Source organism: Vigna umbellata, chromosome 4 (genome assembly GCF_029865625.1).
Source record: "Vigna umbellata cultivar VRB3 chromosome 4, Vumbellata_1.0, whole genome shotgun sequence".
Taxonomy (NCBI): Eukaryota; Viridiplantae; Streptophyta; class Magnoliopsida; order Fabales; family Fabaceae; genus Vigna; species Vigna umbellata.
In genome coordinates, this window is record NC_142168.1 from 65,759,914 (window position 1) to 65,776,325 (window position 16,412).

General features: G+C 35.0%; 2 non-coding genes across 2 annotated transcripts; both read right to left on the reverse strand.

Moving 5' to 3' along the window:
• Positions 1 to 5,883: 5,883 nt before the first annotated feature.
• LOC148200969 (small nucleolar RNA R44/J54/Z268 family) lies at positions 5,884 to 5,968 on the reverse strand. The gene has a single exon (XR_015786427.1). It is a non-coding gene; the product is annotated as a small nucleolar RNA R44/J54/Z268 family (small nucleolar RNA).
• A 66-nt stretch (positions 5,969 to 6,034) lies between these two features.
• Positions 6,035 to 6,121, reverse strand: LOC148200970 (small nucleolar RNA R44/J54/Z268 family). The gene has a single exon (XR_015786422.1). It is a non-coding gene; the product is annotated as a small nucleolar RNA R44/J54/Z268 family (small nucleolar RNA).
• Positions 6,122 to 16,412: the final 10,291 nt, after the last annotated feature.

Here is a 16,412-nt window from a genome sequence, read left to right on the forward strand (position 1 = left end):
TTACTACAAATTGACGAGAAAAATGAGCACAATCGAGTTATGGTCAGCCTAACTTTTTTTGGCAAAATTCCACGAACTGCCACTGGTAACAACTGTTGCATTAAGACGTGGCAATCGTGAGACTTCAGTCCAACAAGCTTTAAGTCCTGCATTGACACTAAGCTCTTGATATTTGAAGAGTATCCTTGTGGTACCTTGATACTCTTTAAACAAAGACAAAAACTTATCTTCTCTTGTTTGGACATTGTGTAACATGCAGGGGGCAAATAAGTACGTTTACCAATCTCTCTTGGTGCCAATTCTTCTCGGATCTTCATGTCAACCAAATCCAAACGCGCATTCACTCCATCTTTTGTTTTTCCCTGGATGTTTAGTAGTGTACCAATCAAGCTATCACAAACATTTTTCTCAACATGCATGACATCTATGCAATGTCTAACATCTAACTTTGACCAATATGGAAGATCAAAGAATATTGATTTCTTCTTCCAAGGGGTCGCTACAGAAGACTTCTTCGACGTTTTCCCAAATTGATGATGTACTTTATTAACTTTCTCAACAACTTCAAGTCCAGTAAGTGGAATGGGTGCATTGTCTTTCTCTTGTTCTCCATTGAATGCTTTCTTTAACCTTCGATATGGATGATTAGATTGTAAAAATTGCCGATGACGCATATACATTGTCTTCCTTCCGTGTTTTAATTGTTGAGATGCAGTGTTTTCTTCACATATAGGACATGCTTTATGACCCTTCACACTGTACCCCGACAAATTACCATTAGCTGGGAAGTCATTAATGGTGCAAAATAACATGGCATGCATCATGAAAGTTTCTGAAGCAAAGGCATCAAATATTTCAACCCCATCAACCCACAACAACTTCAAGTCTTCAACTAGTGGCCTTAGATAAACATCGATGTCATTTCCAGGCTGCTTTGGACCAGATATCAACATTGACAACATCATGTACTTTCTTTTCATGCACAATCCAGGAGATAAGTTGTAAATTATCAGTATAACGGGCCAACAACTGTGATTGGTACTTAAATTACCAAATGGATTCATTCCATCAGTAGCTAAGCCAAACCTAAGATTTCTACATTCTTCACCAAATTGGGGGAATTCTTGATCAATAATTTTCCATTGCTTGGAATCAGCCGGATGACGAAGCATCCCATCAGTTGTTCTCTCATCTGCATGCCATCTTAGGTTTTTAGCGTCTTTGGGATTCGCAAACAAACGCTTAAGTCTGGCAACTAGTGGAAGGTACCAAACTACTTTCAAAGCAGAACCATTCTTTTCTGTGATGCCACCTTCTTCACCGTTGTTTTTTGACTTGTATCGTGATAATCCACATTTTGGACACTTTATCAAAACTTCATTCTCATTCCTATATAATATGCAATCATTCGGACATGCATGTATCCGTTTATATTCCATACCCATCGGACAGAGAATTTTTTTTGCATCATAATTACGATTGGGTAACGTATTTCCATCTGGCAGCATTTCATTCAACAACGACAACAATTCTGTAAAACTCTTATCACTCCATCCATTGCTCGCCTTTAAATTCATCAGCCTTAACACCGCTGACAACCGTGTGAACTTAGTTGAACCCGCATACAAAGGAGTCTCCGCATCAGTGGACATCGTTTCATACACATGCGCTTGGGCAAAAGCTTCTGCGCCAACATCGCGGATCATGTCCTCTAAGTTGTCTTCTTCTGCTTCATCTTCCATATCCATTGTGGAATCATAAACATTTCCAGTTGGAGAGACAGTTGGAAAGTCTGTTAATTCGCCGTGCCATATCCATGTTGTATAACTTCGTATGAAACCATCACAGATAAGATGTTCCCTAATATCAGTTGCGTTCAACTTCCTCCCATTCAAACAGTTCACACAGGGACATCTGAACTTGACTTCATCATCACCACTTGTACTCGCATTACGTTGCGCAAACTGTATAAAGTCTTCTACCCCTCTCTCGTACTCAGTGCTGATGCGTGGTAAATTCATCCACCCTCTATCCGTACGCATGTTTACTGAAATTGTTTACACAATCTCAATAATCTTGAATGATCACTTTGAAAGTGTATGCTTTTGCCTCGGTTCAAATGAAACTGAAGCACTAAAGAGTGTTCATTTTTCTACTCTTTTTTTCGCCAGACTTTTTGACCTCGGTTGCTGATGAACCGAGGTAATAAAGGAGAATCTTATGCCTCGCTTTGAAGTTGAACCGAGGCAATAGAAACTGCAAAAATATTAAAAGTAATATTTTATTCAAAAGCATCACATATTTCAGAATTTTACTTTTAACACTCTCCAGAATAAAAGACGACAAATACATTTTAATGAACCCGTAAAAAAGGGAGGCTATGACTGTATGGACCAAAAAACTAAGAAGATAGAAGTGGTAGGAATACAAGAGTACATTTCCATAATAAAAAAAAGTAATTATATATACAATTATGTCAAAGCATGTTCGTCCCTGTTGGTTCATATATTTTTAAATAAAAGAAGGAACTTAGATGATCTAGTACTATATTACATATCTAATTGCAAGAGGATTAAGACTTAGATTTCACAATTTAAACCTCCTCCGACGAAAGATCAAGAGCAAAATATCAATCACAGCCCTGTTTGAGAAACATGTTTCCCAGTAGCACGAAATAAAATTCTTTCGAAAGGAACTGATTTTTCCCTTGAAACAACTCCACTAATAAAGCCCAACTTAATTTGCTTTGTTGACGTCTCCTCCTGAGCATAAATTTACCAAGTGTGAGAAAGAGAACAAATCTGTAAAGTAACAAATACAAAATACAAAGCTTGGGAAGTTTGGGCGTTTTTACTTGAGGATATTAACAATAGTGGGATTGATGGAAGTGATGCAGAAAAGGCGATATGGTGGGAACAAGAACAAGAACGGAAATTGTTTCGTGGAAGGGCAGAGGCATTCATTCCAAAGATGCATCAAGTACAAGGTATGAATGATATTATCATGAAAATCTAAGCACTATTCACACAACTGACAAATATCTACCTAACAATGTACTACGAGGATAATACTATATATATATATATATATATATATATATATATATATATAGGCTTAATTACCTACTTAGTCCCCATGTTCGGAGGTAATTTGCTGTTTAGTACCCGGTTTTAAAAATGTAGGCATTTGATACCTATGTTTTGAAATTTGTATCAATTGAATCCTACCCACTTAACGCCGTTATAATTGATAACGTTTTTCTGACTGTGTATGTGATTTGTGCAATCAATTGCGTCGTGGCAATGACGTGGCAGGCTGAATTGGGAATTTGAAATGGGTTACATTTTTTTAAATTAACCCTAACTACCCACCACCCACGTCCCAGCCGCCGGCGACGCTAAGCACCACCAGGACCACTGCCGGCGATGCCGTTCACGCCCGTCGGAGCAGTTCTGGCCGCCGCCTCCTCCAAGCAGACCGCCGCAAGTTGCTTCTGGTCTCTCTCCTTCTCTTTTCACCGTCGACCCAGCCACCCGTGCCACCACCTCTTGCGTCGTCGGCAAACCCCAAATACCACCGGATCCGTTCCCAACCTTCGTTCCTTTCCCCCGCCAGTCGCTATCATCCGTTTGGATTCTCCACACTGTGCTCACCCGTAACAGCCTCAACAAACATAACCCTCCACTACACCTATCATCCCTCAAAATCACCATTGATGCCCCATTCGCATGCCCCTTTCACTATCCAGATTTTGACACTCACGGCTACTTCCAATCACCTTTTTCCCCACTCCCAATCCTCATATCCTATTCGCCTTCCCCATGAATCCGTTTCTCAACTCTAATCATCATTTTCTCATAATCTAATCAGCACCCAGAAACCTTCAAAATCGTTAACAGAAGCATCCAAGTAAACAGAAGCATCCAGGTAGGAAAACAGAGAATGAATAAACCAAATCCTAAACGAATCAGTAATTAAAAAAGAAAAAAGAAGAATATCGGAAGGAGGAGAGTGATGCCGTGGCGGCTTGCGGTGGTTGGCCTCACTGGGGGTGGTGTCGGCATGGCACGGAGGGGTGAGAGTCCCTCTCTCGCACGCGAAGAGGTGGAGAAGAGAAGGAGCTGATTGGAGCTTGGGCCGACACGGGCTCTGGCGGTGCGCGACGCCACGGAGGAGGAAGCAGTGGTGTGGACTGGAACAGAGGCTGGGTTGCGGCGGCCAGTTAGACAGACGCGGCGGTGAGCCTGCGGAGAGAGTAAGAGACCTTGGGTCTCCGAAGAGAGGGTGAGCTGAGGGAGTGAGCTTACGGGAGAGTTCAGTCTTAGAGGAAGCCTGCCACGTCAAGTCACTTAAGCCACCTCATTGCCATGATTGCACAAATCACATACACAGTCAGAAAAACGTTATCAATTATAACGGCGTTAAGTGGGTAGGATTCAATTGATACAAATTTCAAAACAAAGGTATCAAATGCCTACATTTTTAAAACCGGATACTAAACAGCAAATTACCTCTGAACATGGGGACTAAGTAGGTAATTAAGCCTATATATATATATATATATATATATATATATATAAGTGTGTGTGTTTTTTCCTGCCTTAGAAAATCATGCAGCATTGAAAAGGCTCCAATAAATTAGTATGCATAAAAAAACAATTACATTTGCTTCTCCTAAAAATGTTTCTAAAATGGTTTTAGAAAGGCTATTTCAGTGGATCAATGACAACTCGAGGGAGTTTCATAATATATACATTTTCTATTCCCTGCATGTGGAATGAATCCAGGAAGAAATTACGAAGATCAAGGTCCCTGCCATGCCATGTTTCTTTTGAGGAATAATTCTCTTTGTCAATCTATTTCAGAAACCTTTCAACTTTACTGAGATGTGCTTTGGAGTTGTTAACAGGGCATCAAAAGATGAGCTATCATCTTCAGCGCTTGTGAGTTGTGGGAAGATCTACTTTTGGAAGTGCCAATTTCAGAATATATAACTAATAATATGCTAGATTATAAGAACAACCATAAACCCAGTAAGGATTGTACCTCCATTTTCTTCATCTCCATTTCAGCTTTTCTAATCTGGTGATTTTCTCAGGCTTGAATCTTCACCTTTTCACGCTTGAACCTAAATAAAGGTTTAACAAACAAACTTTGTTAACAGTCAACATTGGAATAAGATAAACCCTCACATTGGAATAAACCCTCAACATCTCCACCATTGATTTTGATCCATGTACAGAGAGACTGGGTTTGTATTTGATATTTCATATGCTAAGTATAATGAAATTTTCATATCAAATCTAGTAAGACCCGCAAGTTACTCTTTCTACCTATCCGTTGGACCCACCTCAGAGATTTCCAAATCTTTTAGGTATATAAAAAAGAAAAATCTACCATAAATATTCAACATGCTACATAAGAGAAAAAAAATTATATATTATAGATCATACATTTGATAAAGAAGAAAGATAAAAAAGTAACAAGTGTTGAATATATATATATATATATATATATATATATATATATATATATATATATATGTGATCTTTAATGAAACCGTCATGTATCCGTAAAAAGGAAAAAAAAAGTCATGGCTACTGTCAAAATCCAGTAGTATAAGAAATGTGCGATTATCTTTGATTGAATAGTTATCTCAATACTACGAGCAAATCAATACATCATTGGCCAAATATCAATATTATACATGCACTTACCAACACAACATTTAGAGCAGGCTACTCCAAGATGGGGTTATATCAAATTAAACAATTGTATAAAATTTCTCATCAGTTAATAAAAGTGATAAATATTGCTCTTAGACACATTGGACCGTCAAAAGTTAACTTGTTAATAATCTCAGTCTATATCATGAAAATTGGTTATGCATCAGAGAGATTCCCAAAGACAAACCACCGTCCTTAGCATAAGTGTTGATGTCCCTATCTAAGTTATCGTCACTTGCAAATCATATAATGGAACTTGAAACAACCCGTGCAAATACTTCCTTAAAAAAAGTTACAAAATATACACAAACGCATCAGAGAGATTCCCATTAGACGAAGTCAACATTCTCCTTTGGAGTGCTGATGTCCCTGTCTATTTTTTCGTCATCTGCGTATGACTAAAACATTTAGAGTCTCGTGATCTTTTAATATTCACACTAGACAGCAAAAGCTAGATCACAAGCCATGCAATCGCATGCATCAACTTAGAGCAATAACATCACAATTGCAATTCAATCATGATAAGAAATATTAAAAAAACAATAAAAAAAACAATAAAAAAAAAAGAAAACAAAATAATAGAAGTTTTAAAACACCTTACTTTACGAATCATCGAAGAAGATAAAGCTAATGCCTCATATCGAAGTTTATATCATAGAAATGAATCTCATCCCAAGAACAAGCTTTCCTTCAATACATTCAGTTGATCAAAGAACAAGCTCAATAGTTAAGTAATTACCTGCCTCATCCCAAGCCATTGCTCGACTTTCTAGTGGACTCAATCCTCTAGCTTGATCTTCAATCCTCTTGCAGGGGCTTGTTGATCCTCTTCCTCTTCCATCTCACTACCTGAGTAATCATGCTCCTTTTGTGGCACAAGAGCTATCAGTCTCAAATCATCTGCGTTTGAGTTTCCTGGTCTGTTTTTGGAGTGACTTTTCTCTCCTCCTTTTGACAATCCCAAAAGCCACTTTTGTGCATCATCCCACTTAGAAGGGGTTGGTTTTCCCATAGTTGTTCGATGGTGGTGGGGGATACAACGGCGGCTTAATCTGCCAAAATGCAAACCACCAAACTGTAATCCTGACTGGACGCTCAAAATAAATAGAAAAATCAAAACAAAAAAAGGAGAGAAAGGGGATAACAGCTGAAGCAATGTAGATCTGAGATTGTTCACCATGCAACACTAAAATTGGGGATGGGGATCTGGATTAGAACCCTAGGAGCTGTTATCGAGAAGCTGCTGCTTGCTCTTCACTCCAGAGGCGACGCACTCGCAGGAGAGGTGGAAGCCGCGCTCACAACCGTCGAACACGACGAGGTGTTGGTGGCTCCCAGTGGCGGCGTGGCAGGGCTTGGAGCAAGCAGCGCAAGGAGCGAGGCCACCGCTTGGGAAGGCAGCGGGGGCTCCCGGCGACGGCCCGAGGTTCTCGTGATAAGTGATGATGACGTCGGCGGAGTCTAGTAAGGTTTCGGCGAACAAGGAGGAAGGCGAAGGGATCTCGGTAGATTCCAAGAGCGAGCGTCCTGATGGTGGTTGTTGTGTTGTGGCTGCGGCGGGCGTTAAGGTTGGAGCGTAGAGAAGAGAGAGAAACAAGAAAAGGAAAAGGAAAATGGAAGATGGGAGAGGAAGACGCTTGCGCGAGAAGAAGAATAAGAAAATATGAAGATATTGACTCGGTTATCTATTCAACCGGTGCCTAAACCAAATTCCATATTATATGCCTCGGGTTATCTTATTAATAGGTCCCTAAACCATTTAAATTTCATATTATATGCTTGGGTTCTGAGGTAGGATTTCATTGTAAAAAAAAACCTGATTTTGATGTTGGGGCTGATGAAGTGACACAACTTTTATGTCTGGGTTGGCATTCTAACAGAGACAGTAATATCTATAGGTATCGATTCATATATAACCGAAGCATATAATCACTCAATATTTACGAAAATGACACCGCGCTTTTATATATTTCAGTTTTAATAAAATCGAAGTGTATATAGCGCGTTAAAAAAGTTTTTTTTTACTAGTGCTTGCTGTAATCCACTTCCAAACACATCCCGCTCCTAGACATTGACTTTGACACAACTTAAGAACTCTTTCTCAAACCCACACTCAAGGCGGCTAGAGTCCTTCCCTTCCTCAACCTCTCTAATATAGTATTTATAACTTCTAAATAAGCCTAAAACTACCTTTGGCCCATGAACATAATGAAAAAAACACTTAATTAAAGTTACTATTTTGAATCTAAAAGAAGAAAAGAAAGGAAACAAATTAAAACCTATTATAAATTTAACAATTTTACCTTTAAAACTTTAATTTTGATACTTTATACCCGTGGGACATAATATCCAATATCTTCTTTGCATCATAATTGCATGTTAGCAATGTGTTGCCTTTAGGAAACATGTCACTCAACAACAAGTAATTTTGTGAAGCTTTTATCAGTTCACTCATTTCTTGCCTTCATAGTGAAAATTTAAGTAACATTTACAATTGAGTATACTTAGTGCATTTTGGATACAAAGGTTATTCTGCGTCACTGCACAAGTTTTCACACACATGACAACGTTGGAATGAATCATGTCCAACATCACATATCATGTCCACGAACCGATCAGATATCTCTAAATCAACTTCGTATGCTTCTACTTGATACTCATATCTACACTTGGCATGTCTATTAATTCACCATGTCATGTCCACTTTGTGGAGTTCTTTAGGAATCCATCACAAAGCACATGCTCTCGAATAACTTTAGTTGGTAGTTTTCGCTCATTCAAGTAATTAACACAGGACAATATAACCTTTTATTATTATCTAAAATATTCATCATTGCAAATTCAAGAAATTGATTTACTCTATTCTCATACTCATTTATTATGTGAAAAAAATTTATCCAACTTTTATCCATTGTTGTGCTTATAAACTAAACCCTCTAATTTTAAGTGGAGCTAAGAAGCAACCAAACATGCATAACACAAACAATTAATTAATTCATTTGGTTGTCTACATGTCAAAATCCATGTTTTACATTATTTACCTTCCTTGATTTTCTCATGTAAGGCTAGTAGGTTCACATACCCTCTTTTGAGGCCAAATAAGTTATCTTATATTCACTGTCAACTTCGCTAATATGATAGTGAGTGCAGAAGGCGATGCGCAAATGTGAGGATGAGTAGACATATGGGAGGATAGCAAAAAATGGAGGAGACCAACAAAGGAGGAGCTACGATGTTGATATGTTCTTATAGCAACAACGAACACGAGGAATGAAGGAGAGCAAATGAGAATGATAAGAAATGGAAGAAGGAGAGGGAAATGCTCATGAGAATGTAAAGTCGAACTTAGTGAAAAAGGGAGAAGGTAGGGGATTGAAATCACTATAGAGGCAATGTGGTGAAGTGCAAAAACTTGGAGAAGAAGATTAAACATTCTATAGCGGTTATAATGACCAACCGATATACTCCATCACTCTCTATATTGGCTATTCTAGGTCTAATCGGTATAGAAAAATTTTGTAATTTATTACAATTATTCACCGTACCATTTTTTATATTGATTCTAGATCCAACCAGTATAGAAAAACTTTGTAATTTAATATAATTTTCCTATCGTGTCACTTTCTATACCAGTTTAAAGTTTGATCAATATAGAAAAACTTGTCATATTTAAAAAAATTACCATTGTACCACTTTCTATACCTAACAAAGTATAACTGGTATGAAAAAAACCAAACCTTTGAAATATATTATACAAAAACGCTTCTTTAACAACGTTTTTTGCCAACGATTTGACAACGCCATGTGGCGGTTGTCCATTGGCTGATGTTTAAAAAAATAAATTAATATGCAATTGATCAAGCAAGGGTATTATGGGAAGAAAAAATGCAAAATTTCATTTCGCGCTTTCGCTTCTTCTTTCATTTGCATTTCGCAGTTTCGCTTTCGCCTGACATGTCGCGTTCCCTCATCTCTCTCAGTTCTCTTATCTTTCTGGTGTTCAAAGGCTAACCTTCTCGCTAAACCCTAAAGACTCACCTTCTCGCTGTCTTGGACATCCGTCTTCGACAGCATTGAAGCCCTGTTCTACGTAGTTGTCAACCATTTGTATTGTGCCTTATCATTGTCGTGGTGTTTTTTGGTAAGTAGAATTGTGAGAACCCTAACCATCTTTTCCAACATTGACATTTTCTTCTTTCGCGAACCATAACCATCTTCTCGACCCTTGTTGTTTTGTTGATGTTATAACTACATGTCCAACGACAACCCAATGGCAACCCTCTTCTTCGTCTCTCTCCACTATTTTCACTTTGTCTGGAGCATTGCTTTCACTCTCACGGGTCTTCCTCTCAATCGAAAGAAATTTTTCACTTTTATATACAAAAGATCATGATTATAAATGTTGGGTAATATGTACTGATAATATATTATATGAATAAAATTTCAATTTTGATCTAGTACCATACGTTCTCTACTAGTTTTGTTCGACCATATATATTGAAACTTTTATTTGGTTATGGGTGATTGGTACAAAAATCAATTCTGTAAGCGACCTTGATAGGCTTGAGTGTTGGTGCCTAGAAAAAAGATCCAAATCAATTGAGTGTTGGTGCCTAAAAAATGAATCACATCACACAGGTGCCTAAAACAAGATCAAATTCAATTACGTAAAATGTCTTTGGCTACTTATGTGCCCACAGCTGGCTCTTGCAGCACAAGTTTTTGTACAAAACCAGATATTTGTTCGTGTAATCCTTTACAGGGTCCTTATAATCGATTACAATAGCCAAAAAGGCCTACACTTGAATACCAAGGCATAATTTGAAAGGTCTTTGAGTCTAGATTCCAGCAAAACAAGAATCAACTCATTTGGAGTTCGGTGGAGAAAGTTATGAGCAAAACAACCAGCAAAGGTCAGAGTTGGCAGGAATATATAAAGCGTTAACTTTAAGGAATAAATTGTACCTACTCAGATGTCCAAAAATTACAAATTAGTAGTCATTTGAAATCTTTTTGAGTCTAGTTTCTAATTAAAAAAGAATAACATCATTTGGAGGTCGGTGAGAAAAGTTATCATTAAAATAGCCAGCAAAGGTCAAAGTTGACAACATGTTAACTTGGTCATGACACCAACATTGGGTCTTTCCTCCACCAAAGATTGCCCAAAACCCAGTTTTCAGGCTCTACTCACACTTAAACATTAAAAAGAACTCTCATCCATTCAATAAATATGAAAAAATAATGTAAATTTTTTTTGGCTACTTATTTGCCCACAGTTGGCTCCTACAGCACAAGTTTTTGTACAAAATCAGATTTTTGTTCGTGTAATCGTTTACAGGGTCTTGTAATCGATTAAAATGGCCAAAAAGGCCTACATTTGATTACCAAGGCATAATTTGAAAGTTCTTTGAGTCTAGATTCAAAAACAACAAGAATCAACTCATTTGGAGTTCGGTGGAGAAAGTTATAAGAAAAACAACCAGCAAAGGTCAGAGTTGGCAGAAATATACAAAGCGTTAAGGAGCTTAGAAAAATGTTGTTTTTGGGGAATTATCTGCATCTATTACAGTGGTCTAAAAATTATGGGTTGATAGTAATTTGAAAGCTCTCTGAGTCTAGATTCGAACAAAACAAGAATCAATTAATTTGAAGTTTTGTGAAGAAAGTTATGAGCAAAACAATCAGCAAAGGTCAGAGGTGGCAGGAATGTGTAAAATGTTAACTTTAACGAATTAATTGCACCTACTCAAATGTCCAAAAATCACAAATTAGTAGTCATTGGAAAGAGTTTTGAGTCTATTTTCTAATAAAAAAAGAATCACATCTTTTGGAGGTCCATGCGAAACATTATGATTAAAATAGTCTGCAAAGGTCAAAGTTGACAGCATGTTATCTCACTCAAATTGTCTTTGGTTACTTATGTGCCGAGAGCTGGCTCTTGTAGCACAAGTTTTTGTACAAAACCGGATTTTTGTTCATGTAATTGTTTACAAGGCCCTTGTAATCGATTACAAGGCACAAAATGACCTACACTTGTTTCAAGACTTGAACCAACTTGGCCTTGACACCAACATTGGGTCTTTTCTTCACCATGGACGGCCCAAAGGAATCTCGGTCGGCCTCATCGTTAGTGAGCGATAGTGGATCTTCACGATTTGTTACTCGTTTTTGTCTTCCATCCACTCAACAAGCAGAAAGGACTTAGAGACGAAAGAAAAACAGAGAACCCGTCCTTTTCAGGAAGGCCATCTACAAAACCCCTTCGTATCATTAACATCATGCTCGGGCTTGGGGGGCTGGTGTACCGTAACGGTCCCTGTACTGTACGGTCTCTCGCACATCCAGGCCGACCACCCAGGGCCGACCGAACGGCTCTCCTAAAGTCGACTCTCCTAGGTCTGACCGAACGGCTCTCCCAAGTCCGACTCCCCCAAAGGTCGATATACTGTATGGTCCTCCCGATCCCGTGAATCGAACAGTTCTATCCAGGCCGACCACCCAAGCCGGTCGACCGACCATCCCGGGCGACCAAGCACTAGGCCGATCACATGGTTAGTTTACAAACGATAATAACTCATTAAAGCCCCTAATGAAGATTAAGGCGTGATTGGGCCGTCATTAGGCTGACAACAGGTAAAAGCCCATTACAACTCGTATAAATAAGAGTCCCAGGTATGATTTCTGGAAGACTACACACGCTGCACATTATTCACTACTTGCAGCACTTATTATAATCGTTCGGTCACTTTACTGACTTGAGCGTCGGAGCACCTTTAATAAGTACGCCCCCGTCCGGCTTGGAGAAGGAGGGAGAGCGAGTTACGTCCAACCAGGCCTCAACACCCTCCCTGTACAAGAACCGTCCGTTCGCTTTAAGGTTCGTCCAGCTCCCAACGGTCGCCCGCTTGGAACAAAGTCTGCCCCGTCTTCATCCTGAAGCGCTTTGAACAGTGTTCGTCCGTCCAGTCTTTAACATCCACCCAGTCTTCAATACAACAAGGAGTATTTTAGCAGAATTCCACTAAACTCGACCGAAACACTTTCATATAAATTTTAAACATATTTTACGCTTAAATTTATATTTTCGTAACATTCAGTTTATCCATTTTCTTTTACTATACAGAAACGTTTTTATTAAATTATAAAATAAACTTAAAATTATTGAAATAAAAAATATTAATAAATTATAAAATCAATTTTATAAAAAATAAATTATAAAAAAAATATTTTTATTTTTTTATTTCATAATTTTTTTAAAAGTTTAGTTAGTAGGTTACTTTTTTATTGAAATCATATCTTTAATTATTTTACAATATTGTTTTATTCAATTAAATTCTAATTTTGTTTAAAATCGCATAATAGTTAAGTAGGTGATTATTATATAATTATAGCATTATAAAAATTAATTAAAAATTATTTTTATTATTGTTTTCTAGTATATAATGTTTATAACATTCATATAAATTTTAATAATATTTTTTGCTTGCATTTATATTTTCGTAACATTCAGTTGTGTCCATTTTTTTTACTATACAGCAAATTTTTATTAAATTATAAAAGAACTTACAATTATTGAAATAAAATAATATTAATAAATTATAAAATCAATTTTATAAAAAAAAATTATAAAAATAAATATTTTTTATTTTTATTTTTATTTTATACGTTTTTTAAAAGTTTAGTAAGTAGGTTGACTTTTTATTGAACTCAAATCTTTATTAGATATTTTCAATGTTGTTTTATTTAATTAAATTTTAATTTTGTTTAAAATGGCATAATAGTTAAGTTGGCCATTATTATATAATTATAGCATTATAAAAATTAATTAAAAATTAGTTTTATTATTTTTTTCTAGTATATAATGTTTATAACTTTCATATCAATTTTAATAATATTTTACGCTTGCATTTATATTTTCGTAACATCCAGTTGTGTCCATTTTTTTTACTATACAGCAAAGTTTTTATTAAATTATAAAAAACATGTAATTATTGAAATAAAAAATATTAATAAATTATAAAATCAATTTTATAAAAAATAAATTATAAAAAAAATATTTTTATTTTTTTATTTCATAATTTTTTTAAAAGTTTAGTTAGTAGGTTACTTTTTTATTGAAATCATATCTTTAATTATTTTACAATATTGTTTTATTCAATTAAATTCTAATTTTGTTTAAAATCGCATAATAGTAAAGTTGGCAATTATTATATAATTATAGCATTATAAAAATTAATTAAAAATTATTTGTATTATAGTTTTCTAGTGTATAAAGTTTATCACTTTCATATAAATTTTAATAATATTTTACGCTTACATTTATATTTTCATAACATTCAGTTGTGTCATTTCTTTTACTATACAGCAAATTTTTTATTAAATTATAAAAGAGCTTATAATTATTGAAATAAAAATTATTAATGAATTATAAAATCAATTTTATAAAAAAAATAATTATGAAATTAAATATTTTTATTTTTTTATTTTAAAATTGTTTTAAAAATTTAGTTAGTAGGTTGATTTTTATTGAAATCAAATCTTTAATTATTTTTCAATATTGTTTTATTCAATTAAATTATAATTTTGTTTAAAATCGCATTATAGTTAAGATGGCAATTATTATATATAATTATAGCATTATAAAAATTAATTAAAAATTATTTTTATTATTGTTTTATAACTTTCTTATAAATTTTAATAGTATTTTACGCTTACATTTATATTTTCGTAACATTCAGTTGTGTCCAATTATTTTACTATACTGCAAATTTGTGTTTTTAAGTTTATATTTTTGTTAAGATATAATTATTATATGTTATTTTTTTATTTCTATATTTTTGTTTAAGGGTAAAATAGTCTTTTACCTTTATTAATTAGTGTAGTAATTAATCAAGGGGTGGTTTGGAAACCTTATAAACTTTAAATCAAAAAGAGAAAATAGAGAAAGAGAGGAGGTTCACTTTTTGAAAAAAAAAAAGCAATGGAAAACTATTAGTGTAAAGGAAGATTTGTGGTGTTTTAGGGTTGTAAATAAAACTTTATGATTGACCAATGTATTGAGAAACTTACCTTTGTTTGTTTATGGTTGTATGTTATATGTGTTCTTGATTATCTTCATTGGTAATCCTTGTTTTGATACATGTGTATATGATTATGATTATTTATGATTATTGTTGGATAAGTGTTTGTGTATGAATGGACAAAGGGTTTATGTAATATTTGTTATGGGTTTTATGTATGAATGTATTATGTTGTAAGTGTTGGGTTATTGGGCTCCCTTCCTATATAGAGAATATGCCCAATAATATGGACCATTATGTCTCACTTTGTTTTAGTGGAGCTGGATCAGATTAATAGGGCATATTAGAGTCATTTGAAGAGAGAGACTCTGTTTGAAAAAAAAAATCAGCCTGCATCAACAACTCTGTTTTTGAAAATTTCATGAAATCTACATTAGTGTTTTCGTCGTTGTGAAGTCATTCACGGTTGGATCAAGCTATTTTTTGGACAGTGGATTCCAGACGTATGGTTCTTTATTCTAACAGTTCAGATCGTCAATCGAATGTCTAGTTTGGGTGAATCATGTCTTAAACAGATTAAAAATCTAGTTTCTGATTTAAATAATCGATTACATAAAGTGTATAATCTGTTAGATTTAGCCATAATACTTAGAAAGCGAATGGGTGATTCACTCAGTTATAATCGATTATACAAGGTAAATAATCGATTAAAATAGAGAGAAAGCCATAATTTGTTAGATATTATGTTAAGTTGGCAAATAAATGACTGATTTGGTTAAGTGTTAATATAATCGATTGCATAAGTTTGATAATCGATTAAAACAAAAAAATCCATTACATAAATAGCCTAATCTGTAAAGATTGTTAAAAGAAGCAGTAATAGGCTTAAGTGTTTAAATAATTGATTACACACATAAGATAATATGTTAAAACAGAAAGAAAAGCATAACAAATTATGCAATTAACCTAATCGATTATTCTACGACAAGATTTGAAAATCCTATATATATGTGACTCGAAACCTGTTTCAATAACGTTACAATTTTCAAATACTAACATTCTTGTTGAGTTCTGATTACAAGTGATTTCAAGAAACATTCTTGGAGAATCAAAACTTCATTTGGTGATTACAAATCAAGGATTCTTTGAAGACTTGGACTACATTGGTTCTGATTCAATCTACAATTTGAGAGTGTGTTAAAGATTAGGTTCACCAACAATCTGTGCATTGTGTACTTGTGCGGGGATAGCCAAGTTTGAAGAGTTGAGATTGCTCTTGTGTTAGTAAGAGATTGAGTGTGTTCATCTCTTGTTTTACTATTTTGATTTTGAGTGGTGAGAGGAGTGCAAATGAGGGATTTTCATTATATTCTTGTATACTCAATCATTACAGGGAATTCCCTTCAAATAAGATTGTTGAAGAAGGATTGAATGTAGGCTTGTGATAGCCAAACCAATATAGATTGTTGTGTCTTGATCTTTCTTTCTCTTTATCTTTGTTGATTCATTTGTGTTTGATTATTGATTTCAAGTTTTAAGAATTCAAAAAAATTTCAAAAAAATTAAAACAATTCATTTGCTCTCTTCCCCTCTCCGTTTAACATATAAAGCTTATCTTTTCTAATAATTGATACCAAAATTTGAAAGTTAATAGAAATTTAATATA